The 26,382-nt window shown below is 41.9% G+C and overlaps 1 protein-coding gene across 1 annotated transcript in view; it reads left to right on the top strand.

The window, feature by feature from the left end:
- ACOT8 (acyl-CoA thioesterase 8) overlaps window positions 1-26,382 on the top strand; it is a 376,151-nt gene that overhangs the window by 110,659 nt on the left and 239,110 nt on the right. The window lies entirely within an intron of this gene.

The raw sequence follows: 26,382 nt of genomic DNA, 5'->3' as shown, positions 1-26,382 counted from the left end.
CAGCCTGCTATATCTAACTGGGAGCTCTGAGAGCTTCATGAACGCTGATAATGAAGTAAACCACACAAAGTGCACCAAAGTGTTTCTGCAAGTGCATCACCAACATTTTGAATGGCAGTATTGAAGATTGTGCCCCACCCTGATTATACTTGTGTGTGTGTGTCCTGTGATGGACTGGTATCCTGTCCAGCAGAGGTTTCATCCCTTTGCTTGTTGCTTTCTGGGATTGGTTTCATTTACTCCAAATTGATAAAAAAATATTGAATATGATTTAAAAAATGTATGTATATATATATATATATATATATATATATATATATATATATACACACACACACACATACATACATACACATGTATATGTATGTGTGTGTGTGTGTATATATGTATATATATATATATGGGTCACCTTTAAAATCTCGAACTCGCGTTTGCCCGAAACGGAATCCGACGGGACGAGAATACCGAAAACGCAGATGACCGAAAAGGTGAGAACCCGACGGACTCGGTAAGTGTGCGATCGAGTGAGGGATTTAGTTTTAGGGAGCGGACAGGTAAGTGTGCGATAGTGAGGGACTGTGGGTTAGGAGTGGGTTAAGTGAGTTAGGGTTAGGGTGCAGGTAGGGTGTGTGTGCGATGGTGAGGGACTGTGGGTTAGGGGTGGGTTAAGTGAGTTAGGGTTAGGTGCAGGTAGGGTGTGTGCGATAGCGAGGGACTGTGGGTTAGGGAAGGGTTAAGTGAGTTAGGGTTAGGGTGCAGGTAGGAAGTCAAGGATATGGTGAGGGACTGTGGGTTAGGGGTGGGTTAAGTGAGTTAGGGTTAGGTGCAGGTAGGGTGTGTGCGATGGTGAGGACTGTGGGTTAGGGTGGGTAAGTGAGTTAGGGTTAGGGTGCAGGTAGGGTGTGTGCGATAGCGAGGGACTGTGGGTTTAGGGGTGGGTAAGTGAGTTAGGGTTAGGGTGCAGGTAGGTAAGTGTGCGTAGTGTCGGACCTTAGGGTTAGGGTTTGGGTTAGGGATAGTGCATATGTTATGTAGTGTACTGTGTTGTTTACGTGTAGTGTGTTGGTGTAATGGTTTTCGGTGTTTTGCGTTGTCGGCGTTTTATGTTGTCGGTCTTTTCGTTTCGGTCATTAGTGTGTCGGGCAAACGTGGTTTCGAGGTTTTAAAGGTGATCCATATATATATATATATATATATATATATAGAGAGAGAGAGAAAGAGAGAGAAACAGTAGAACAGCACATAATGCAAACAAATTATAGTATATGGGATTTTACCTTAACAGTAGTAGGACAATTAATATCATTGCAGCAAAATATGTGTTTATGAACTATAATAGTAAACCACAGATGGACATTTAATCCTCCACCAGATTCTTCAGCTATAAGATGCCTTCTAACATGTGTATTTAAGACTCTACTCATGTCTAGAGGATAGCCTGACTGTAAAAGAGAGTAATTTATACACTTGCCTCTGTTTGTTCTTGGTGCCTTGAAAGGTACCAGGTGAACCATTCCAAGAAATGCTGATGTGGTAGGTTGAAGAGCCATGGAAGTGGAAGGCTAATACAGGATAACTGTGTATATACACAGATGCAAAACCTTTCCTGTGTAACATATGCAAATGACGTAATTCATACCATTCTAAAATATTTCCTAAAATATAGTAAACACACATCTCTTATAAACATCAGCTATCAATTGTTTACATGTGTAGTTACCAGACCAGTATCCACATATTGCCAGGGAGCAAGAGGGCTGGCATCTGTCCTGCTTTAAAGATCCTGTTCTTCATACTTCTGCTCTTACAGTAAGTTATAATAGAACTGCACTGTATCATAAGACTCATTGCTGCAGGATTCATACATATGATGCTGAAGAATATGCAACAGCACCCTATGTAAGCTCCATAGCAGTGGCTGGTTCATAGCGTTCTTTGCAGGACTGCAGGGACAGAGCCTGCTATTCCATACACTCGGCATCCAGTCTGTACCATTTTTAAAAGGCTCATGTAGATGATCAAGTAGGGGACTCCTCTTTATTCTGTGCAGATGCATCCCTGACTAGGCTGCACTGGTCGCTTCTGATATGGTGGGTCCTAACTACTCATTTACTTTTCTGCTTGGGATAAACACTGGAAGATGAATAGTCAAATTGAATTAAAAACCACTTTAGCAATAAAATACACAGAAATGCCTGTAGCTCAGATATCCGTACAGGTGAAGCAGAAGAAACTACAAACTGGGTCTTTCAAAGCAAAATGTTTGTTGTTATTTTTGTTTGGCTCAAAGTGTGGTAAATTCATCTTCTTTGTTAAGAAATGCAAATCCTTATCCTGAAAAATTGGATGTCAGGGATGTCTTAATTGTCATTTATTTAAAATAACTACAGTTTTTATAGCTTAGGGAGAGTCTGTAGGAAGACAGGCAGAATGTGCTGAAGTGTGTACTTCAATAACTTAATTATCTAAAACTGTATTAAACAAATAACTAGATTTGTATTAAATGGACAACTGAAATCATGTCTACATTTATAGGCATTTTCTAACACCATGTTGAAAATGTAGTCCAGTTTGAGGGATGGGACTTACTAGTATTTGATCTTTTAGCCTCTTTCAAAATATATAAGACTTGATTAGCGATACAATGACTGTTAGAAATTAATTTGAGCTCCTTCACACTGTTAGTTTTAGAATTTTGAGTCTCCGTGTTGAGGAAGAAATTTAGTTTACTGTTGAGAACTTGTGTCAAATGTTTGAGTTAGAAGAGTGAACCATCCCTGCCTTGTCCAGAATGGAGCCGTTTATGTTAGATTGTTTTTCTTTTACATTTTGAAGAGCTGATAGTGTTGGAGAAGCTGGAGGGAGAGCATACTGAAAGCTCTGGTTCGAAGAGCTTGAAAGGGCATTTGTTGCCCTCGCTAAAGGATGAGGCATATACTGTAGCAGAACACTGGAAGCAGATTGTTTAGGTGTACTGCAGACATATCCTTCTTAGCACAGTCACATGCCTCTTTTATGTCCACAGTCACAGCTGTTTTCAGAGTCCACTTAAGAGCAACTGACATTTTCATGCCTAGAGACACTGCTATGTCATTTTGCTAGTCTAGGATGTAGATTACTTTCAGAACAAGACTCATCCTAACTGGGATTTCCAAAATGGCTGCATATTGAGTAACAGCTTAATTCTATCTCTCCTCTCCCAGTGTGAAAACAGAAACTTAGCAGAGAACGACAGTGGATTTATGGTATTGGATAAATGTAATTAACTTGCCTTAATAAATGCACTGCCTGGATGCCAGGAAAAAAAAGAAATACAGAGGACCTGAAGGAAAATCAGCTACAAAAGGTGAAGAAAAAAACACTGACTGAGAAAAGTACTACAGCTGTTCAGCAAAAAGCAGTGCAAGCTCCATACATGGCTTCCAGTAACCTAGAGAAAAGTATAGGGCAACTGCACACGGACCCGATTAAAATAAACAAATCACTGATGGGAATATATCAACTCAAACATACAAATATGGAGAACCCCCATGCCTTTGCTTTCCCCAGATAAACCCTGCCGGCAGAGTCAGGGCTCTTTCAGGCCTCAGAACAGGGAGTTCTCCTGCACAGTCTTGGTGAGGCAGGGTCAGTCCTTTGAAATAAACAGACTAGCCATGCCTACCTTTTCAGCTGCCAGAACCTTACAAGCCTGGCAGCACCTGCCTGAAGGAAGGTTGGCACTTTTCAAAGAAGGTGGAGTTTGATTACCCAGGACAGATGGGTACTGGATATCATACATCACGGTTACAGGTTTTATTTCCATACCTTGCCTCCTTTCAAAGGCATGCCAGACATTCCTCCTCAACAAGAATAGAGGCTCACAAGCAAATTTCTCTGTTACTCCAAATAGGGGCCATACAGCCGGTTCCTATGTCAGAAAGGGGCCTAGGATTTTATTCGCCTGTTCCTTGTGCCAAAAAGGGGAACACGTGGAGACCAATTTTGGATTTATCTATCCTCAGCACTTATCTGGACATTCCCAAGTTCAAAATGTTGGCGTTACAACAGCTTTTACCTCTACTGGGCAAGGATCACTGGATAGTAACTTTGGATCTCAAGGAGGCTTTACCTCCATGTTCCTATCAGGCTAAGTTGCAGGAAGTATCTGCGTTTTCGGCCTGGGACTTCTCACTATCAGTTCTCTGCATTGCCCTTTGGCTTATCTACTGCGCCCAGAGTATTTCAAAGTTCTGGCTCCAGTGATAGCTTTCTTCAGGCTAAAAGGAATACAAATCTATCCTTATTTGGACGATTGCCTGATTCTGGCTCAAGGAAGGGACGAGCTTCTTGGTCATTTGGAATATGTGATAGCAGTGCTAAGATGCCTGGGGTATTCTGTGAACGAAATAAAGTCCAGTCTAGTACCCTCTCAAGACATGTGCTTTCTGGGTGTTACAAAAGACTGAATACAGCATCCCAGATGGCCTTTCTAACCGGACAAACAAAGAATCTTTCCCTTTACTTCCATCATCTATCTCTTCAGTCCGGGCTGACTGCAAGGACAATCCTTCAAGCCTTAGGGTTCATGGCATCTTGTATTCTGGTGCTTCCCAATGCCAAACTGCATATGAGGAAGTTGCAATGGTATCTCAAAAATGTATGGACACAGCACTGCCAGCATCTGGACACTGTCATTCAAATAATACCTTGCATTCAAAAGGAATTTTGTTGGTGGGCTCAGGAATGTCACCTAAACAAGGGACTCTCTGTGACCCGGCCAGAGGCGAGTCAATTTAACGACAGATGCCTCAGACAAAAGCTTGGGGAGCTCATCTAAGCGGAAAGTGGATACAAAACAAGTGGCCTGTCAGACTACAGCATCTACATATCAACGAAGGAGATGTTAGCAGTCCAGTTTGCATTAATAGCTTTCAAGGATTTACTTCTTCCAGGGCAGGTGTTGATTCTAACAGACAACACAACTGTCATGTGGTACATCAACAAACAGGGGAACACATTCTTATCCTCTATGCAGGCAAGCAATGATTTTGTGGGAGACTGCTCTCAGTTTACAACTAAGTCTTCAGGCAAGGTTTCTGCCAGGAGCACATAACTCCTTAGCAGATGTGTTAAGCAGACAAATCATGGATCCCCACGAGTGGAAACTGGATCTTCATGTATTTCAGAAATTGACAGTGTCCTGGGGAACTCCAGACATAGATCTGTTCGCTTCTCCACTAAACCACCAGCTGCCAAAGTTTTGCACAAGGGTTTCATCCCCGGCTTGGAAAGTGGATGCTCTTTCTTTCAGTTGGAAAAATCTTCATGTGTATGCCTTTTCCACCTCTGCCTCTCCTCCCAAAGGTACTTCTAAGGTCAGACAGGACAAGCCAAGGATGATTTTGATAGCTCCAGATTGGCCTCGCCAGCACTGGTACCCATTACTGCAGTCTAGTACAGAAGCCTCCATGGCCTTTGCCTTTGATTCCACATCTGTTGTCCCAGGAGGACAGTCATTTGCTCAATGTCAAACTTCACTCTCTTCACCTAACAGCATGGCATATTCTGTTTTTAAACCATAGAGGGTCTCAACTTCCACAACAAGTTTTGAATGTGATTTTGGAAGCTAGAAGGCCTAGTACAAGGAAAGTGTACGCAGATAAATGGAAGAGATTTTTTATTTTGGAGTGCAGCTAAGGATTTGGATGTTTCTGAGCCTGATTTAAGTGTGGCTCTTCAATATCTTACTGAGTTATTGGACAAAGGTTTGTCCTTCTCTTCTATTAAGATTCATGCTGCAGCAATTTCAGCTCACTACGACTGTGACCCACCATTGTTTCTCATCCTTTGTTCAAGCAATTTCTTAGAGGGGCAAGAATATAAGACCCCCACGAGCTCCTACTCCTGCTTGGGATCTCAATTTTGTGTTGGAGAAACTCACTCTACAACCTTTTGAGCCTGCAGCTACTGCTGAGTTGAAATATTTGTCATGGAAGACTGCTTTTTGTTGGCCATTACCTCTGCAAGAAGGGTTTCTGAATTGCAGGCCCTTATAACAGTTGAGCCTTTCTTAATTTTTCCATAAGGATAGGGTATCTTTCACTTACTAATCCTTCCTTTATGCCTAAAGTGGTTTCTAGTGTGGCTTTAAACCAAACTATTCATTTGCCTACTTTTTATGCAAATCCCAAACTAAAGGGGAAAAGATTTTGCACACTTTAGATGTACACAGGCAGTTGCGATATTATTTGGACAGAACTAAAGGGTTCCGACAATCTCAGCAGTTATTAGTTTCTTTTGCTTTGTGCTCTCAGGGCAAGCCTGTGTCAAAACAAACTATTTCTAAGTGGATTGCATTTGCATTGCTTTTGTTATTCCCATCATGGCAAGTGCGAGATTCCAGCTGGGATTAGGCCTCATTCCACTAGGGCTACTGCCACTTCAACAGCTTTTGAGGGGTGGCCACTAAGGATATTTTGGAGGCAGCCACTTGGAGTTGGTGCATACTTTCTCTAAGCATTACCACCTTCCACTGTACTCTAAATCCAGGGCTGGTTTTGCCACTGCTGTGTTGCAGGGCATTTTGGCAGCTCCTGCTTCATTATAGTTTAGCCATCCTCCCTTACCTCTGCTTTGGGATTCTGCAAGTGTTAGGACTGCAGCAATGTGAGATGAAGAACATAGTACAGTTTTGTACCTACCATAAATGTAGATGTTAGAAGATCCACATTGCTGCAGGCCAATTTACCCTCCCTCCTTCCCTCTGTAGTTTGAGGTGGTTGTGTGGGTTGGGTTATCCATCTGGTATAATGGTATAATTGTATATTTGTATATATTGTATATATTGTACATATTTTTGGTGTGAGGCTGGTTAGTTGTTTAGTTGTTGTCTATGGGTTTTGACCTTTCTTTTTAGGGTCTTCTGACATCTGGGGCAAGAAAAGACTGAGGATATGGCGTCGGTCATGCGCATTTGTACCCTGGTTCTGATGTCAGTCAAATGCGCCTTGACCAACGATCAGCCCTTTATACTCTGATATTCGGGCCGACCGAGGGACAGCGGACTACCCAAGTGTTAGGACTGCAGCAATGTGGATCTTCGAACATCTACATTTATGGTAAGTACAAAACTGTACTTTTTTGGCACCTCAAGAAACACTACTTCTTTGTGTTTGTCCCATATGGTCCATTCTCTATTATTCTGCTACTTTTTCAAACACACTCAGACTGGCATATTTGCAACATTTAGTTAGATGAGAACTGGTTGGTGATGTTTAAGCTGTCCGTAGATTTGTGTGTACAGAGTTGTAGCTAGCCTTTCTGGCAACCACTGCTGTACCCAGATCTGGCTCTGGCACCCCCCTTAAAATTTAAGTTGAGAATTAAAAACAAAAGATTTTCTCCTTTAAACTAACAGGCGGCCTGCTATATCTAACTGGGAGCTCTGAGAGCTCATGAATGCTGATAATAAATAAACCACAAGTGCCAAAGTGTTTCTGCAAGTACATCACCAACATTTTGAATGAGTATTGAAGATTGTTACCCCACCTGATTATACTTGTGTGTGTGTCTGCATGCTTGTGTGTGTGTGTCCTGTGATGGACTGGTATCCTGTCCAGCAGAGGTTTCATCCTTGCTTGTTGCTGGGTTGGTTTCATTTACTCCAAATTGATAAAAAAATATTGAATATGATTTAAAAAATGTATGTATATATATATATATATATATATATATATATATATATATATATATACACACACACATACATACATACACATGTATATGTATGTGTGTGTGTGTATATATATATATATATATAGAGAGAGAGAGAGAGAGAGAGAAACAGTAGAACAGCACATAATGCAAACAAATTATAGTATATGGGAATTTACCTTAACAGTAGTAGGACAATTAATATCATTGCAGCAAAATATGTGTTTATGAACTATAATAGTAAACCACAGATGGACATTTAATCCTCCACCAGATTCTTCAGCTATAAGATGCCTTCTAACATGTGTATTTAAGACTCTACTCATGTCTAGAGGATAGCCTGACTGTAAAAGAGAGTAATTTATACACTTGCCTCTGTTTGTTCTTGGTGCCTTGAAAGGTACCAGGTGAACCATTCCAAGAAATGCTGATGTGGTAGGTTGAAGAGCCATGGAAGTGGAAGGCTAATACAGGATAACTGTGTATATACACAGATGCAAAACCTTTCCTGTGTAACATATGCAAATGACGTAATTCATACCATTCTAAAATATTTCCTAAAATATAGTAAACACACATCTCTTATAAACATCAGCTATCAATTGTTTACATGTGTAGTTACCAGACCAGTATCCACATATTGCCAGGGAGCAAGAGGGCTGGCATCTGTCCTGCTTTAAAGATCCTGTTCTTCATACTTCTGCTCTTACAGTAAGTTATAATAGAACTGTACTGTATCATAAGAATCATTGCTGCAGGATTCATACATATGATGCTGAAGAATATGCAGCAGCACCCCATGTAAGCTCCATAGCAGTGGCTGGTTCATAGCGTTCTTTGCAGGACTGCAGGGACAGAGCCTGCTATTCCATGCACTCGGCATCCAGTCTGTACCGTTTTTAAAAGGCTCATGTAGATGATCAAGTAGGGGACTCCTCTTTATTCTGTGCAGATGCATCCCTGACTAGGCTGCACTGGTCGCTTCTGATATGGTGGGTCCTAACTACTCATTTACTTTTCTGCTTGGGATAAACACTGGAAGATGAATAGTCAAATTGAATTAAAAAACACTTTAGCAATAAAATACACAGAAATGCCTGTAGCTCAGAAATCCGTATAGGTGAAGCAGAAGAAACTACAAACTGGATCTTTCAAAGCAAAATGTTTGTTGTTATTTTTGTTTGGCTCAAAGTGTGGTAAATTCATCTTCTTTGTTAAGAAACGCAAATCCTTAGCCTGAAAAATTGGATGTCAGGGATGTCTTAATTGTCATTTATTTAAAATAACTACAGTGTTTATAGCTTAGGGAGAGTCTGTAGGAAGACAGGCAGAATGTGCTGAAGTGTGTACTTCAATAACTTAATTATCTAAAACTGTATTAAACAAATAACTAGATTTGTATTAAATCGACAACTGAAATCATGTCTACATTTATAGGCATTTTCTAACACCATGTTGAAAATGTAGTCCAGTTTGAGGGATGGGACTTACTAGTATTTGGTCTTTTAGCCTCTTTCAAAATATATGACTTGATTAGCGATAAGATGACTGTTAGAAATTAATTTGAGCTCCTTCACACTGTTAGTTTTAGAATTTTGAGTCTCCGTGTTGGGGAAGAAATTTAGTTTACTGTTGAGAACTTGTGTCAAATGTTTGAGTTAGAAGACTGAACCATCCCTTCCTTGTCCAGAATGGAGCAGTTTATGTTAGATTTTTTTTCTTTTACATTTTGTAGAGTTGATAGTGTTGGAGAAGCTGGAGGGAGAGCATACTGAAGGCTCTGGTTCGAGGAGCTTGAAAGGGCATTTGTTGCCCTCACTAAAGGATGAGGCATATACTGTAGCAGAACATTGGAAGCAGATTGTTTAGGTGTACTGCAGACATATCCTTCTTAGCACAGTCACATGCCTCTTATGTCCACAGTTGCAGCTGTTTTCAGAGTCCACTTAAGAGCAACTGACATTTTCATGCCTAGAGACACTGCTATGTCATTTTGCTAGCCTAGGATGTAGATTACTTTCAGAACAAGACTCATCCTAACTGGGATTTCCAAAATGGCTGCATATTGAGTAACAGCTTAATTGTAGCTCTCCTCTCCCAGTGTGAAAACAGAAACTTAGCAGAGAACGACAGTGGATTTATGGTATTGGATAAATGTAATTAACTTGCCTTAATAAATGCACTGCCTGGATGCCAGGAAAAAAAGAAATACAGAGGACCTGAAGGAAAATCAGCTACAAAAGGTGAAGAAGAAAACACTGACTGAGAAAAGTACTACAGCTGTTCAGCAAAAAGCAATGCAAGCTCCAGACATGGCTTCCAGTAACCTAGAGAAAAGTATAGGGCAACTGCACACAGACCTGATTAAAATAAACAAAACGCTGATGGAATATATCAACTCAAAAAATATGGAGAGAACACCACCTTTAGTGCCTTTGTCTAGTGTGGTGGGTGCCTGAACATGTTGTAGAAGATGAAACCCTGCACTGATGGGGTGCTCACAGTTCTCTTGAACCAGATATCTGTGGCAGTGCTTATAACAGTTTATATATTATCCAGATTTTGTTTTGCTATGTTGGAAGCTTTTGAAGACTGACTTTGTCAACACCTACTGCCTTTTTTACTCAAAGTTTAGCCACTATGCTAAATCCTTGGGGGGCGCAAGTGCAAGCCATCCCTTGCACAGCAGTTTGGACTGTTTACCATGCCCTTCCAGGCTGATATATTTTGGTCCCCCTTTGAATGACACCAGAAGCTAAGCGAGTTGTTGAAGTCAAAAATCTTTTGTTCATATTGTGGCATCATTCTTAGTGATGGTAAACTGCTGCTCAGATTCATAGTAACCTTAGGCACATATGCTGAGAGCTCCATTATGTATCTCTTCATATAGTCCAGGGAGGTACTTCTCAAGTCATTTACACCCCACGTATACTATGACCGTGTCATATGTGTACTTGTGGTATAAGGACTTGATTTGCCTGTATGCTGTGGTGAATCCTGCCACCTGGTAGGCAGTTGACCATGACCCTCTCTTGCACAGCCCAGCCCAGTGAGTTGGTGCATCGGTGTATCTCATGTTGGAGTCATCTATGACTAAGATATTGAATTGTGTGGAGGTTTGCCTTATGAGCTTTTGAATAGAGACACTGTGACTCTTAGATGTATGCTTCAAGTGAGTGTTGCCTGTTTCTTTGCATTCATGAGGTTGCTGAAGGTACTTGCTCCTTAGGTTACATTAAGGTGGCCTTTGTGGTTTAGATTGTTTACTTTTAAGAGCCTTAGCATAATCTGTCTGTGATAGATTTAGTGTAGTGTTGTGTGGAACTGATAACCTGCTTATTATTTTTAGTGTCTTTATGTGGCAGTTTTGCCTCCAGTAGCATTAAACAACATCTCTTGTCTCACACACGCTCATTTTGTTTAAGGAATGTTTGAATGTTAAGCTTGAAAATGTAGCAAAGTTACTTGTTCTTTTAACAATTCTAGTTCAGTGAACAAGTCTGACCCATGTGATTAACAGGTGTTACTTGGGCTGAGGTAGCTAGTTTATGTTGCATTCACAGTTTTTAATACTGTAGCTAGAATTAGAGTTTTTGGTGTTAATCTTCCTTCCCTGATTCACTGAATTACCTCAAAAAAACACTGTATACAGTGAGAAAATGCTGTTTCGAAACACCAGAAGAGACATGCAATTTTAATAAAAAACGGCCGAAAACACAAATTGACTTTATTACATAAAAATCCAGCGGGTAAGCGCTTTCATTCCCTTCATGGAACTTCTTCAGACCAAGTTGTATAATGAACACACTTATTTAAGTACTTAATAACAGTAACATGTGACCCAAAGCACCTAATGCCTTAACCCTTTCCTTCTAAGAACTACTTTAACGTTTTCCATATCATTTAAACCAGGGAATATGCATGCATTCAGCCTGAATTGCCAGCAATATTCTCTCCAGTCCAGTTCATCTTCTGCATCAGACCTATGATCAAAACCATTAACTTCATCAATTATTACAAATTTGAAGCATACCTTATTTTTTCTAACAAATGTTTTTGCTTAACATGTTTTGCCAAGGCATTGCTTACATCATTCTTGTCTTTGTTGTTGTGTATTTCGGCTTTTCCCGGTTAGGGGTCGCCACAGCAGAACTCCAGTCTGCTAATGACTGGCAGTAGATTTTTACGTGCCGAGTTGCCAGCCCTGACGCACAACCTTCAACGAAGGTACGCCCATTCACGCACGTCTCCACACGGAAGATGCTCTAGCTGAGAATCGAACAAGACAATGTCGTACTGTGAGGCGACAATGCTACCGCAGCACCACTACCGCAGTTGCATCATTCTTGTCTACTGCTGTTATATGTTCATTCACTCGCATGTAGAATTCTCTAATGGTTCTTCCTATATAAAATGCTGGACATATTTCACACAGAGCCATGTATACCACATATTTGGACCTGCAATTATACAAATTATTCAAAAAGACTTTTTTAAGAAAAGGAATTTATGCTCAAGTATGCCCGATGTGTTGGAAGTGGGGATGAAAATATGCAAAAGTTGTAAGTTATGTTGATATATGAAAGAAGTTATGAATTTTGTAGTGACAGCAAGAAGTTTTGAAATTAGGTTGAATAATTTGTATAATTGCAGGTCCAAATATGTGGTATACATGGCTCTGTGTGAATTATGTCCAGCATTCTATATAGGAAGAACTATTAGAGAATTCTACATGTGAGTGAATGAACATATAAGAGCAGTACAAAATTGATGTAAGCAATGCCTTGGCAAAACATGTTAAGCAAAGTTATGTACCTACCATAACGTTCCATGTTAGTTGTCTTCTTCTCGCCTTCTTTCTTGCTGGATGGTCAGAGCCGATCCTCGGCTCCAACTCGGCCAATACTAAAGCTCAAGAGCTAATTCCACCGGCTCGAGGCTCCCCTATATCCCACAATGCTAGGCGGTAACTACTCAGATCTCATTTGATAGCTAAAACCAAGCAGTTCTGGTCTCCATAGTATGGAGAAAAAGAACCCACCTCTATATAAACCTGTATGTAAGCCACCACAAACATAAAAGGGAGAATAGAGGTGGTAGAATATGTGGGAAGAAAAACCCCAATGGAAGATCCCAAAAAATTCCTATTGGTCTGTCCAGGCTAGGGGGAAGGAGGGTGGGATGCAAGAAAGAAGGCAAGAAGAAGACAACTAACATGGAACGTTATGGTAGGTACATAACTTCTTAATGTTAAGTTGTCAATCTCGCCTTCATTCTTGCTGGATGGGACTGCGTCCCTAGCACTTTATCCCGGGTGGCCTATCGGAACAGACTCTTGAGAACAGTGGAACCAAAGTTGGCATGGTTTCTGGAGGCCATATCCAATTTGTAATGTAAAATAAAGGTATGAGGAGAAGCCCATGTGGCTGCTGCACAAATGGAATCTATTGGCAGCCTGTCCTGAAAAGCTACAGATGTAGCTAATGCCCTAGTTGAATGAGCTCTAGGTCTTGAAGGCAGTTTTTGATGTCTGATTTCATAGATGAAAGTAATTATAGAGGTAAGCCATCTTGAAAGGGACACTTTAGTAACTGGAAGGCCCAATTTCCCTTCCGCATAAGACAGGAAAAGCTGATCAGATTTCCTGAACTGTTTAGTCCTGTCTAAATAATATCTAAGTTGGCGGTGAACATCTAGAAAATGTAACTTTTGTTCCGACCTATTGAAATAATCAGGGAAGAAGACGGGGAGAATCAATCATCTGGTTTAGGTTTGCCTCAGAGGAAACCTTAGGTATGAAGGACGGATTAGTCCGGAGGGACACTCTGTCTTTATGGAAAACTAAGTAAGGAGGACGACTGCAAAGAGCATGAAGTTCAGATACCCTTCTAGCTGAAGTTATGGCTACTAGAAAAAGTGTTTTCCATGAGAGCAACTTAAGAGGGCATGAAGCCGGTGGTTCAAAGGGGGGGAGAATCAAGGATGCTAGGACCAAATTCAAGTCCCATTGAGGTGGGGGATCTTTGATTGGGGGCTTGAGCAGAAAAACACCTCTTAAAAAGGCTTTGCAGAGCTTATGGGACATGATACTGGAGTCTGAGACACCTACATGAAAGTTAGATATAGCAGCTAGTTGTACTCTAATGGTAGATGAGGAAGAGCCTAAATGAAAGAGCTCTGCCAAAAAGTCTAGGATAGACTGGATAGGTGCAGTAAATAAAGGGGTCTATATTTTTTGATGCTGCCCAGAAGGAAAAACGTTTCCACTTACTATTATAAATCTTCCTAGTAGAAGACTTGTGAGGGGCTATCAGGATGTTACGGACTGAATGAGAGATTAAGGGAAGCCTGGCTAGGGTAGGAATCAGAGAAACCACGCTGTGAGGTTGAGAGATTGAAGGGAGTGGTGCAGCTGGCCCGACTGGTGGGTCAAAAGATCTGGCACCGGGTCCAGATGCCAAGGCTGCTCCAACAGGTAATGATGAAGGAACGGAAACCATATCTGTCGAGGCCAGTAAGGGGCAATGAGGATCATGGTAACTCTCAAGGCAATAACTTTCTGAATTAATTGAGATATCAGTGGAAAGGGGGGGAAAGCATACAGTAGTCCCCAGGGCCAATCGTGGAAAGAAGAGTGAAGGGGGGGAAGCATACAGAAGTCCCCAGGGCCAATCGTGGACTAGAGCATCTCTGGTGGGATGGCCTGGTAACGGGAAGAGAGTGAAGAAGTCGTGACACTTGCTGTTTTGGGGAGTAGCAAAAAGATTGCAGCAAGGTTAGCCCCATCTTTGGAAGACTGCTTCCAGCACTGATTTCTTTAGAGACCACTCGTGAGGCATGAGAATGGCCCTGCTCAACTTGTCCGCAATCACGTTGGACTTCACGGGAATGTGCATTGCTATCAGAAAACGCTGAGAAGAAATCGCCCACTGCCAAAGTCTGAGTGCCTCTCGACATAAGGGGGTAGGACTTGGTTCCGCCCTGTTTGTTGATGTATCACACTACGGACATGTCCATCTGAATTGCAATAGTCCCTGTGGGAAGAGAGTCCTGAAGGACTTGCAACGCTAAAAGCACTGCTCTCATCTCCAAGACATTTATGTGCAAGTGGCACTCGAAAGGTTGCCACGTGCCCTGGACTGTCCTGCCCTGATAATGCCCCCCCCACCCGATCAGGGAGGCATCCATTGTCACTGTGGCGATTGGGGGGGGGAGAATGAAGGGTCTGCCCTGGAGAACTTGAGGTGATGAGATCCACCAAGACAGATGATTCTTGCATGATTGAGTTAGTAGGATGATGTGAGACATCGGGAGCTGTTGGAAGGACCATTGAGTAAACAGCATCCACTAGAGGATCCGCATGTGAAAACGAGCTAAGGGGAGAAGTGTGATAGTAGCTGCCATGAGTCCTAATACCTTCAAGACTACCCTGGCTTTGACCTTGTTGCATTGAAGTAGAAGGTAAACTTGTTTGCAGATATCTAACACTCTTTGCTCTGTAAGTCTGGTGGAAAGATTGAGTGTGTCTAAGGTGGCACCCATAAAGGTAATAGATTGACAAGGCGACAAGGCAGATTTTTCGAAATTTATTGAAATGCCTAGAGCTTGGCAAGTTTGGATGGTGAAGTCTCTGGATAGAAGCAGTTGATGTCTGGTGGTGGCGGTAAGGAGCCAGTCATCCAAATATGGAAACACCTGGAATCCTTGACGTCTCAGGTGAGCCGCGACCACTGCCATGCATTTGGTAAACACTCTGGGGGCTGTAGTGAGACCAAAGGGCAGGGCTCTGAACTGGTAGTGACTGGCTCCCAGCCTGAAGCGGAGAAACCTCCTGGAGCATCTGTGCATTTTGATATGGTAGTACACATCCTGAAGGTCTATCGAGCACATCCAATTGTCCTACTTTGGTCCTGTTTCCTCTTGAGCAGTTGTCGTGGTTCATTTACATCCAATTGTCCTGACCCAAGAAGGGTAGAATGGATTGTAGCGTGACCATCTGGAATTTTGTTTTTTTGATATAATTGTTTAACTTGCTGAGATCCAGTATTGGTCTCCAGTCCCCTGTTTTTTTGGTACCAAAAAGAATTTGGAGTAGATTCCGGATCCTTGCTGGTCTGCTGGGACTGGTTGGATAGCTCTTTTTGACAGCAGCTTTGATATTTCTAATGCTGCTTGTTCCCTTAGACTGGGTGGAACGTCTGGAAGGGATCCTTTGGGTTGGGATGGGATGTGAATAAAGGGAATTTTGTAACCCTCAGATATGATTGACTGTACCCATTTGTCTTGAGTGAGGGAAAGCCAGGCTTTTGGGTACAGTGATAATCTTCTCCCGACTGCCTCCGAAGGTGGACAGCCGGGCAGCTCCTCAGGGATGCTGAAAGGGTTTATCAGAGAAAGTTTCTCTGCTACCCTGGTTTTGCGGACCTCCTCTGCCCCTAGGGCAGCATCTATTGTTATTCCCCCCTCTGCCTCTAGAGGGGACTCGACCTTGTGCATCAGATAGACTCCCTGTGGTTTGCGGAACCACATTTTTCCTCCCTTCTGACCTTTTGGATAAGGTCTAGAAGGGTTAAAAAAACAGACTCCCAAGGCAGACAGAGTCTTACCTTCCTGCTCACACCTAGTCAATGTATCCTTCACCTGAGGTCCAAACAATGTTGAGCCATCAAAGGGGGAATTGGTGAAGGACGCCTTGAAAGGGTCCGCAAAATTGCAAAGTCGCATCCAGGTGTGACATCGTAAAGCTACACCTGTGCCTGCGGCCCTACTCGCCCCATCAGCCGCATATGAGATAAGCCGCATGGAGGAGTTGACAATCAAATTCAGGGTTGCCAACTGGGAGTTCATTTTGTCTTGGAACCCCTCAGCTGTTGGATCCTGCATGGCCTCACCCATATCCTTGAGCAAATCTCTCTGGAGACGGGTGAAGTGACACAAGTAGTTCAGCGACCACATTGAAAAGGTCGCTGATGAAAACATCCGCTTACCGTACCGGTCCATGGTCCTAGATTCCTTATTAGGAGGATGGACAGGTACCGAAGGATCGGCTAACTCCTTCTTAGTGGCTGCGGCCACCACCATGGCATCAACAGAGACACCCTTAGATAGAAACTCTTTTTCTTTAGGGGCAGTAATAAATTTTGACTGCCTCCTTGGGGTAGGTTCCACTGAATCAGGGGCCGTCCAAGCCTTCCTTGTCACCACTTCCATAAGGGGGTCAAAGGGAGGGGACACCCAGGAGGTGGAAGGGCGAGAGCCAAACGCCGCAAGGTAAACAGACTCGTCCTCTGAAGGGTTAAGGGCGGGCCAGTTCCCCCTCTGTTTCAGGATTTCAAGGATGTCAGCAAAAGAGACATCCTCAGAGGGGGACCGTGGGGAACCTTCAGATTCCTCCAAGTCAGTGTCAGAGGTGATAGACTCAGGGGAGTCAATCTGCTTCCTCTTGAACTGTCTATTCCGAGGGGGTTCTCCTACCAGATCGGGAGAGGCCTCGGTAGAGGAGGATATTCCCAATGGGGAAACCTGAGGAGCTGGCTCTCTACGGTCTGTTACAAGGGGTGGGTAGAAACCACTGCAGGCACTGAAGAGGGAGGAGCTGATGGAGCCGACTGTGGGGTAGACACTGGGTCTAGCACGCTCCGCATGACCTCGAAGGTGCCCCTATCAGCCAAGGCCGGAGGTCCCCACTCCGAGGAGACAAGGACCCCTCCCGTCACCGACAGGGATGGCTCCGAGGCCGATGTCGGAGCTGAACTCACCAGCGCCGATGCCCCGAGAGGGAGAACGGGGTCGGACAAGGGTCCGATGCCACTCGCCCCCTCGGAGCCGACGAGGGAAGCCCGACGCCAAGATCCCTCCAAGGAGGAAATCGGAGCAGACGACGGAGCCGAAAGGGAAGGTATTGGCTCCGAAGCACCGACAGCCACGGCTCCGATGAGCCCTGGCTCCGAACTCAAAGGAGTCGGAGGAGGAATAAAATCAGGGATGGAAATAGCCACTGACTGTTGAGTAGGGCTATGCAGCATTTGGGCCAGTGCCTCGGACTTTAGAAGTCTACTCACCACCCTTTGTAAATCATGGTCAGACAGCCTGGAGGACTGAGAGGAATGAGACCTATGGCTCCGCTCCAACAGAAGAGGGGATCCCGGAGCCGAGTGGATGGAGCCGATGGAAGGGGACCTAGACCTCTTCTTTGAAGGTGGCTCCGATAAGCCTATTGGAGCCAAATGAGTCTTGACAACCTCTGCTCCAGTCGGAGCCGAGGTAATGGTATGAGACTTCGAAACTTCGGCTCCAGCTGGAGCCGATGTCGAAGCAGCTTTAATGCTTCCAGGAGATGGCTCTGAAGCTGAAGCCGACGGCCTGGAGGTCTTAGAAGGCTTCCCCGACACAGACTGGGTCAGGGGGCCTTCAGGCTTTAACAAGCCTCGAAGAATCAGCTTGTTTTTGCATTCCTGCAGGACTCTAGGGCTGAATGCATGGCAAGCAGCACATGAGTCCTGCAGGTGCAAAGGTCCCAGGCAATAGACACAAGAAGTGTGACAGTCTGTCAGAGACATTTTCTGACAGCACGAATGACACTTCTTGAAGCCTGAGACCTTGGAGTCTTTAGACATCCTGAAAGGCTGTGTGAATAAAACCACAAACACAACACACAGACACACCCTTTAACCAAATAAAAATCCAGTCACACTGAAAGGACAGGGAAAAAAGAGGGAGTGGACCAAAGGCCTAAAAGTTAAGAAGGGGATAAAACGGGAATTTTAACACAAGGGGGACCCGATTTAAACTAAGGGAATACTCTGTATAAGAACTAAACTAAATAGAAAAAAATAGGGGTAGAATTTGAAGTTTTTAAACAAGAAAACTTACTAACCTGCCAGAGCCGGTAGAAGAAGCACCTCGTCAGCTAAGTGGCAAACGAGATCTGAGTAGTTACTGCCTAGCATTGTGGGGTATAGGGGAGCCTCGAGCCGGTGGAATTAGCTCTCGAGCTTTAGTATTGGCCAAGTCGGAGCTGAGGATCGGCTCCGAACCCATCCAGCAAGAATGAAGGCGAGATTGACAACTTAACATAATTTGTTAGAAAAAATAAGGCATGCTTCAAATTTGTAATAATTGATGAAGTTAATGGTTTTGAGCATAAGTTTGATGCAGAAGATGAACTGGACTGGAGAGAATATTGCTGGCAAATCAGGCTAAATGCATGTGTATACCTTGGTTTAAATGATAGGAAAAACTTTATTTCTTAGAAGGAAAGGGTTAAGGCGTTAAGTGCTTTGGGTCACATGTTTTTGTTATTAAGTATTTAAGTTTGTTATACAACTTGGTCTGAAGAAGTTCCATGAGGGGAATGAAAGCGCTTACCAGTTGGATTTTTGTGTTTTTAGCTGTTCGTTTTTTATTATCTTGCCTTTTTACGGCTATTTTATTTGTTTGTTTGCAAGTTTTGTGAGGTATTAGACATGCAGTGTTATTGAAAGTAAAGTGTAGAAAAACTACAAAATCAAATACTTAGAAAAAATAAGAAAGCAAGATGAAAATATTTTTATTTGTGGCACTCACAGTTTGATTAAAGGAAAAGACATCTAATTTGTAATCATAAAAAACAAAATAAGTATAACTTGTGTTTTCTTGTTCATTCGCAATTGAAAACGAAGTTTGAAAGCCTTGCTTTTGTTCAGAATCCTGGCCACACTATTTATCTGAAGTGTGATGCTGGCAGTCTGTGACTGATGAGACACATTTAACTACCAATGTTTAAGGTCCATTGTTTTCTTAATGACTGTAGTTGGAATAACTAACCTAAACTAATTACTCTGTCACTGTTAGCTGTTATGGTGTAACAAATGAAGAGACAAATGCAGGAAAGAAAGGCAAACAAAAATAAGTTCAAATGTAAAACAAATGGAATAATTATTAAAAGATACTCTTTCTGTATATGTTGCATTTAATGTTGACTTACAGGGAAGGAAAATCACTTTTTGGGAAGAAAAAGTTGACATTTAGGCAGAGGTGTCTTTTAAGTAGTAGGTGGTTAGGTTGTTTCAGAATGCCCATTTTGATCAAGCTGGCTACAGAGATGGTTGAACTGTACAAATCCATGCTGCCAGGTGCTTACTAATGTAAGCTCCAGGGGAAGTGGTGTCTTTGAGGTTTGAAGTTTATTACTGAGATGCTATCTGTCTGGTAGTAAACGGGGAGTGCTGGTCTCAACACAGATGCATGCAACTAGGAATCGGTGATCCTTAGCTCCTTTTCTTACCAGAAGCAAAGGCGTATCATTAATCCCAGGCTGCTTTCCTGAGAAGTAGTATTAACCCAGCTGTTGCTAGGCACAGTACACTTGCTATATTTTTCTGTAGGTAGATATCCTAGAGAGAGCCAACGGTAGCTGGACATAAGACAGCCAAGCTGCACAAAGGCTTGAAGAGGTTCTTTGTAAATTGTAATCAGACCACTCAGTGAAGCCTGATGCATGTTATCCAGAGACCTGCAGAAATCAATGCTCATCTGCTCCTTTTTTCACCAGGAAGATAACAAGCACTAATCCCAAGCTAATTCTTGAGAAACCATACCTAGGCTTTCTGTTGATTTGTAGTCTAGTCCCAGATATTATAGATTTTAAAAGTAAAATGGAAAAAAGCGATTAATATTATGATAGCAGTGTGCAATATGAGTGAGATGCATACCGCTCAGTTGACCCTGATTTGACTCAAATTTTAGCTGTATCCCTGATAATCCCTTCTAAAACTGGTGACTTTTGGAAATAAGTGCTGAACTGCACTTGATAAATAATGACAATCATTTAGTGTTAGACTTCTTTTTTACTTCAAAAATGTATATTAATTCACATCCTTTTATTCTGTCAGTAGTACTAATATTTAAAAAAATGTGCCTCTTATTAATTCTGGATTTGACTCTGATTCTGTTGAGATTTGTCCTGATTCATTTGAGAGCTGTAGCGGCATGATATGAAACATGGGCTAACTCAAGTAAGTGTCTAAGGGGAGTGCCTTCCCATTTGATCTTTCAGTACTCAGTAGAATGAACAGATGAGATAAGACTGGGAGAAGCTTATAAAGTTAACTTTACAGTAGAGGCAAGCAGTTCAAAAGTCACCAAGTTTAAAAGCATAACAGGAATGGGGAATGGATGGAAAAAATCCAGTGAAGTCACATTCCAGCAGTAATCACAGAGCACTTGCAGTTAAATAAATGTTCATAAATTTGATCAGATTTGACCGATCGATAATCAGTGTCCATTATTTTCCTTTTTCTAGAATTAGAGAGAATCTTAAATAAAATCCTGCTCCTTTGTCTGCTTCTGCAACCACTTATGTGGCCTGGATATCCAAAAGGTTTTGAATAAACTGATATGACCAAGTGACTTTTTCCTTTTGTATAACTCTGGTGACCATTTGCTTGATTTTTGTGTAACTGTGTGGCATGCTGTCTTGACACAACTTCTTTGATTTACTAGTTTATCGGATGATACTGAACTCTGCTAAGAAACAGCTTTTTTGGACATGGTACACATATGTGTAGGAGTATATTTTGAAACACGATTCACAAAATTCCTGTAAGTGAAGAAAAATTCAGCTGACATAATTAAGAAACTGTACTGCACTGTGTATGGGAATTCATGAAAATGGTGTCGGTCATCTTCTACAATTAAAGTTTTAAGTAGGTAAATCTGTGTAGTTAGATACATAATTTGTGATCCAACATGTGCACATCAAACTCAAGAACTACCATCCTGAGACAAGCAGACATGGTGTTGATTTACTCAGCAGAACACTACTGAGCACCAACAAGAGATAAAACAGTAGTTAAAACTGTAAAATACATGTGTGTGGTGTGTTTTCACACCATTTGGGTGCAAAACATCCTAGGGTGTCAAAAACTCCTCTTTCCCATCCCACCATGATGGCATCACCCTACCTCTAAAAGGGATATAGAAGGCAATAAATCCAAGACCACTAAATATTATCTATGCAGTCCTGCTCTGCATGAACAGACATTGAGATTCTGCATGTTCTGAATCACATTGCTCAGTCTTGTGAAGTAGGAGGGCTGCAACAGTGGTATGTCTGATGTGGCACAAACTTGTCTTTGTTGATACTCTCCTGTTTGCTGCATGACAACAAACCTCTTCTGCCATTCTTAAAAATAACCTTATTTTTTTTAATCGACTCAAAAGCATCTAGAGTCCTCAGATTTCATAGTGTACATTATTTGTATGACTGCTGTTTCATTTTTTTTGACAAGTGGAATCTCTTAAAGATAGGTACTTGTATAGCAGGTGCAAGACTGGGATAGCCTCATTAGGTTTGTAATTGCTTTCAGGTACACTTCCAGGGAGGTGATAAGGCAGTGTGTGACACTGAATGATAACTACACTGAAACACATGCAAGATATGTGCAAAGAGATTTGTTACATAAAATATCACAGAACAAGAACTTAGAGTGTCATTTTGTCATTTTGCGATAATACCAGGAATCCAGCAGCATCATGCAGGAGAATCCTGATATAATTTCATGTGTTTGCTTTTCAGATGGTACAGTGACTAATTCATTTCATACTGCACTGTAGAAGAAACAGTGTAAATACATGGAGTAAATATGCAGTCCTTTTCTGTAACACATCCCAATTCGCTCTGTATAGGTTTCTTTTTGTGTGCGAGTAGTCCAAGTTTATAAATTTCACAGATTGGCGAACTAGCTAAAGTCCACTCCAAATGAATCCCTTGTATGGGACTGTGCACAATGTTTATGAATACTATGACTAATCGCCCTCCTATTTATACTGCAAGGGGAACAAGTAACTTTAGAGCTATATTTTATAACTGGGAAAGAAGAGATCTATCCTGTTCTGAAAGGGCACATGTTTGTTGCTGCTCTTGCCTTCTCTTCAATGCCTTCTGTTTTCTTAGAAGCTGTTTCTTCTTCTAGGTCTACAGCTGTTTGGTCATTTTTCATAAAAAAGACTAGTTTTTGCATGGATGTATTTATATTTACTTTATTCTGCATAGTTTCCACTTTTCTTCCAGAACTATCTGAGGTGGAGACCCAAAGAGCAAAGCCTTGTTTAGCTGTAGATTTGGTAGATCAGCTTTAATATCCTCTGGAAAATAGCATGGTTCTTTGCCATCATACCTCTTCATGATGAAACAAAAAGCTGCAGCTCAGAAACAAACATTCACTGCATTGTATCTGTATTGAAAAATGTATGAACCTATTTTGTCAGATTTTTTGTTACTTTTGACAACTTATTTTCTAGGGATATATTTGTAGTTTCTCTAGTGAGACCAGAAAATCAGTTTCAGTGATTTAGACCGTTATAAGCCTTGTATGTCTGGTAGTTTCTAGCCTTGATATTCTTTGTGGACAGAGTGTATACCCTTTTTCCAAATCTAATAGTCTGATTTCTTTGACTGGTGATGTGTCCTTAATGCAGGAGTGATGGCTGATCGTCTGTGAGACTGCAACTGGGTTAGGCACTGTATTTTTGTGTAAATAAGGGTCTAGAATGAAGCATCATGTATTCTTTATTTGAAAGACAAAAAAAATCATAACTCAAGTATCTAGATTACATAAAGTTGTCAGCCTAGCCAAGCGTAATACAAAGCATGCAAAACACTACAGTCTGCAAGCTGTTTCATTTCATATATGTGAACCTGGTTGTGAAGATCCTTGCCACTAATTTACACTCATGTATGTATGTGTATGTTTTATATATATGTGTATGCATACATACATATGTGTGTGTGTGTGTGTGTGTGTGTGTGTGTATATATATATATATATATATATATATATATATATATATATTTATATATATATATATATATATATATATATATATATATATATATATATATATATATATATGTGTGTTTATGTATATACATTGGATGTAAAAAGTGTACACTCCCCTGTTAAAATGCCAGGTTTTTGTGATACATAAAAAATAAAACCACAATAATCATTTCAAAACTTTTCTCACCTTTGATGTGACCTATAACCTGTACAATTCAATTGAAAAACAAACCATTTGTTAGGGAAAAAATATAAAAAAATAAAAAATGTACAGTAAGCTGGTTGCATAAGCTTGCACATCCTTAAACTAATATTTTGTTGAAGCACCTTTTGATTTAATTACAGCATTCAGCCTTCTTGGGTAGGAGTCTATCAGCATGGCACATCTTGACTTGGCAATATTTGCCAACTCTTTCTTGCAAAAGTGCTCCAAACCTGTCAGATTGTGAGGGCGTCTCTTGTGCACAGCCCTCTTCAGGTCACCCCACAGATTTTCTATTGGATTTAGGTCTGGGCTGTGGCTGGGCCATTCCAAAACTTTAAATGTGAATTTGTCCTATCTCGCCTTCATTCTGTACTGATGGGTTCATAACTGATCCTCGGTTCTGACTTGGCCGTTTACTAAAGCTCGAAGTCATCAACCAGCTCATGGCTTACTTCCCTATCCCATGATGCTCCAGTGCCTTCCTCAGATCTTTTTTGTCACTGAAACAAGATAGAGTGATTTCTTCCAGCACTGGCTAAGTTGAAAAGTTTTCCCTATATTGTCTAAATATTTGGATTGTATTTATCACTTCTTTTGAGAAATATCATTATATCGTATCTCCTAAGTCTTTTTTCCAAAGCGTTTGTCATTTTGGGGATTTTTCTGCTTCTTTAAAGTGTGTGTGTGTGTGTTTTTTCAAGTTTTTGGCCATGTTTTGCTTAGGCCTAAATACTTCTCTATCCCATTTTCTGTTAGAATTAAGGATTTTTGATAGTTAGAGATAGTTTTCTTGATGGTGATAGATTTAGCTGTGTTTGGTAGATATGGTGGTGTGACTGCATCTTAGTCAGTGCGGCAGTCTAAGTATATTGCATTAATCTTAGAAGTGTTAATTGTGTGTGAATTTCTTCATTCTTAGGTTAAGAACTTTTAGTCCGTTTTCAGTTAGTGGGCTGTTAGTGTGTTGTGTGCTAACTAGTTAACTTTATTTCACATATTAGAGGTGTGTTATTACTGTAAAAAAAAATAAATACATTTTTGCTAGAACAAGCTCGTTTGACTTAGAGAGCTTTGAGTCTGTTTAAATTAGAGGGCCTGTCCTTTTTTCTTGTTGTCTGTTAGTGTTGGTTTAGCATGTCTAAGCAAGCTAAAGAGGTGAAGTCCGGGTTTAAGAAATGCCCTAAGTGCAACCAGAGGATGTCCATTACTGATGGCCACACAGAATGTGTTTACTGCCTGAGGGCAGTTCATTTGCAGGAGTCATGTGCTATTTGTCACTCCTTTAGCTCCAGAGTTCTTCAGGAAAGGAAGAACAAATTAATATTGAGAGGGCTAGTGAAATCATGTTTTCAAGAGGCTATGAAACAGGATCAAAGCACTCCCAAAAAGACTCCCAAATCGGACAGGTTCAAGAGTTCTAAAAGGTCTTCTTCCTCTACTTCATGCCTATCGGAACCATTAAAAAAGACAGCAAAAACATCTCCAATGTCTTCAAAATCTGTGGGATCCGAGACACAGACTACCTCGGCTCCATTAGTTTCGGAGCTGTTGGTTCTACAAGTGAGGAGCCGGTCCCCTGCACTGGAGCCAGTATTTTCCACTTTAAGATCCCCCTTTCTTCAAACCATTGGATCCACATCTCCCTCTTCTCGTTCCTCTAGAAGCCTCTCTGACTACGATGTGGATCTGGTGGTGCAGAGACTCCTGAGGACACCAGCAAAACTCTTATCGGAACTGGCCCAGAAGGCTTCAGAACTGACTACACCTATTCTGACAACGTCAGTTCCTCCTCCAACCCATATTGTGGCTTTGGAGCCAGAATGCATGGAATTAATTGTGATGGAACCGTCTGAGCAGAGACCTGCTCCAGGATCTTCGGTTCCTACCTCTCTGACTACTTCAATGCCATCTGAGGGGTCTAGGAGCCGACACACTGGTCAGGTCTGGGGTGGGGAGATGGGCCGAGTTTTTTTCAGATCCGATCTTACCTCTGTGGGCCTTGGTGCGGGTGAGTGCAGCTCCTACCTCAGTTTCAGAGCCAACCTCTGTGGGGACCTTTATCCAGGGGTTTCCTCGAATCAAGGGCAGGGACCGTTCGAAGCCATGAGGAGAGTACTGTCCCTATGGACAGCCACACCTTTGGGTCCAGCCATTCTTCCTCCAAAAGCACCAGTGTCTGTTTTGGCATTACCGATTGTGCACAAACATAGAGACCCAGAGACTCAGGATGCCCCTACGGGCAAACCCTTCTCTTCTGAAACCTCCTCAGAATGCACTTCTGAGGGGGTCCCTCGAAAGAGATTATGCAAGAGGAAGCATTTGGACCCCCTCTGGAGTCGGTCACGTCCAACACATATCTCAATGACTCAGAAGGGATCCCACGATTGCCCTCTGAAGATGTCTCCTTTGCTGACATCTTAGAGATCCTTAAATAGAGAGGTGGCTGGAAGTCCATCACCCCTTCTGATGAAGAGTCTGTTTACCTGAAGGTTTTTGGGTCTTGACCTTCCGCTACTTGGGTGCCCCCGCCTTTCGATGAACTTATGGAATTAGCTTGTCGGAAGGCGTGGGAGTCTCTGGACACTGTGGAACCTGTCTCTAGGAGGCCAAATAAATTTATCATTTCCCCAGAAGACAAAACTTTTCTCACAAAAGGGGTCC

Source organism: Protopterus annectens, chromosome 12.part0 (assembly GCF_019279795.1).
Source record: "Protopterus annectens isolate FY-2018-M chromosome 12.part0, PAN1.0, whole genome shotgun sequence".
Lineage (NCBI taxonomy): Eukaryota > Metazoa > Chordata > Ceratodontiformes > Protopteridae > Protopterus > Protopterus annectens.
Note: the sequence above shows the minus strand (reverse complement) of the source record. Positions and strands in the feature narration are given on the sequence as shown.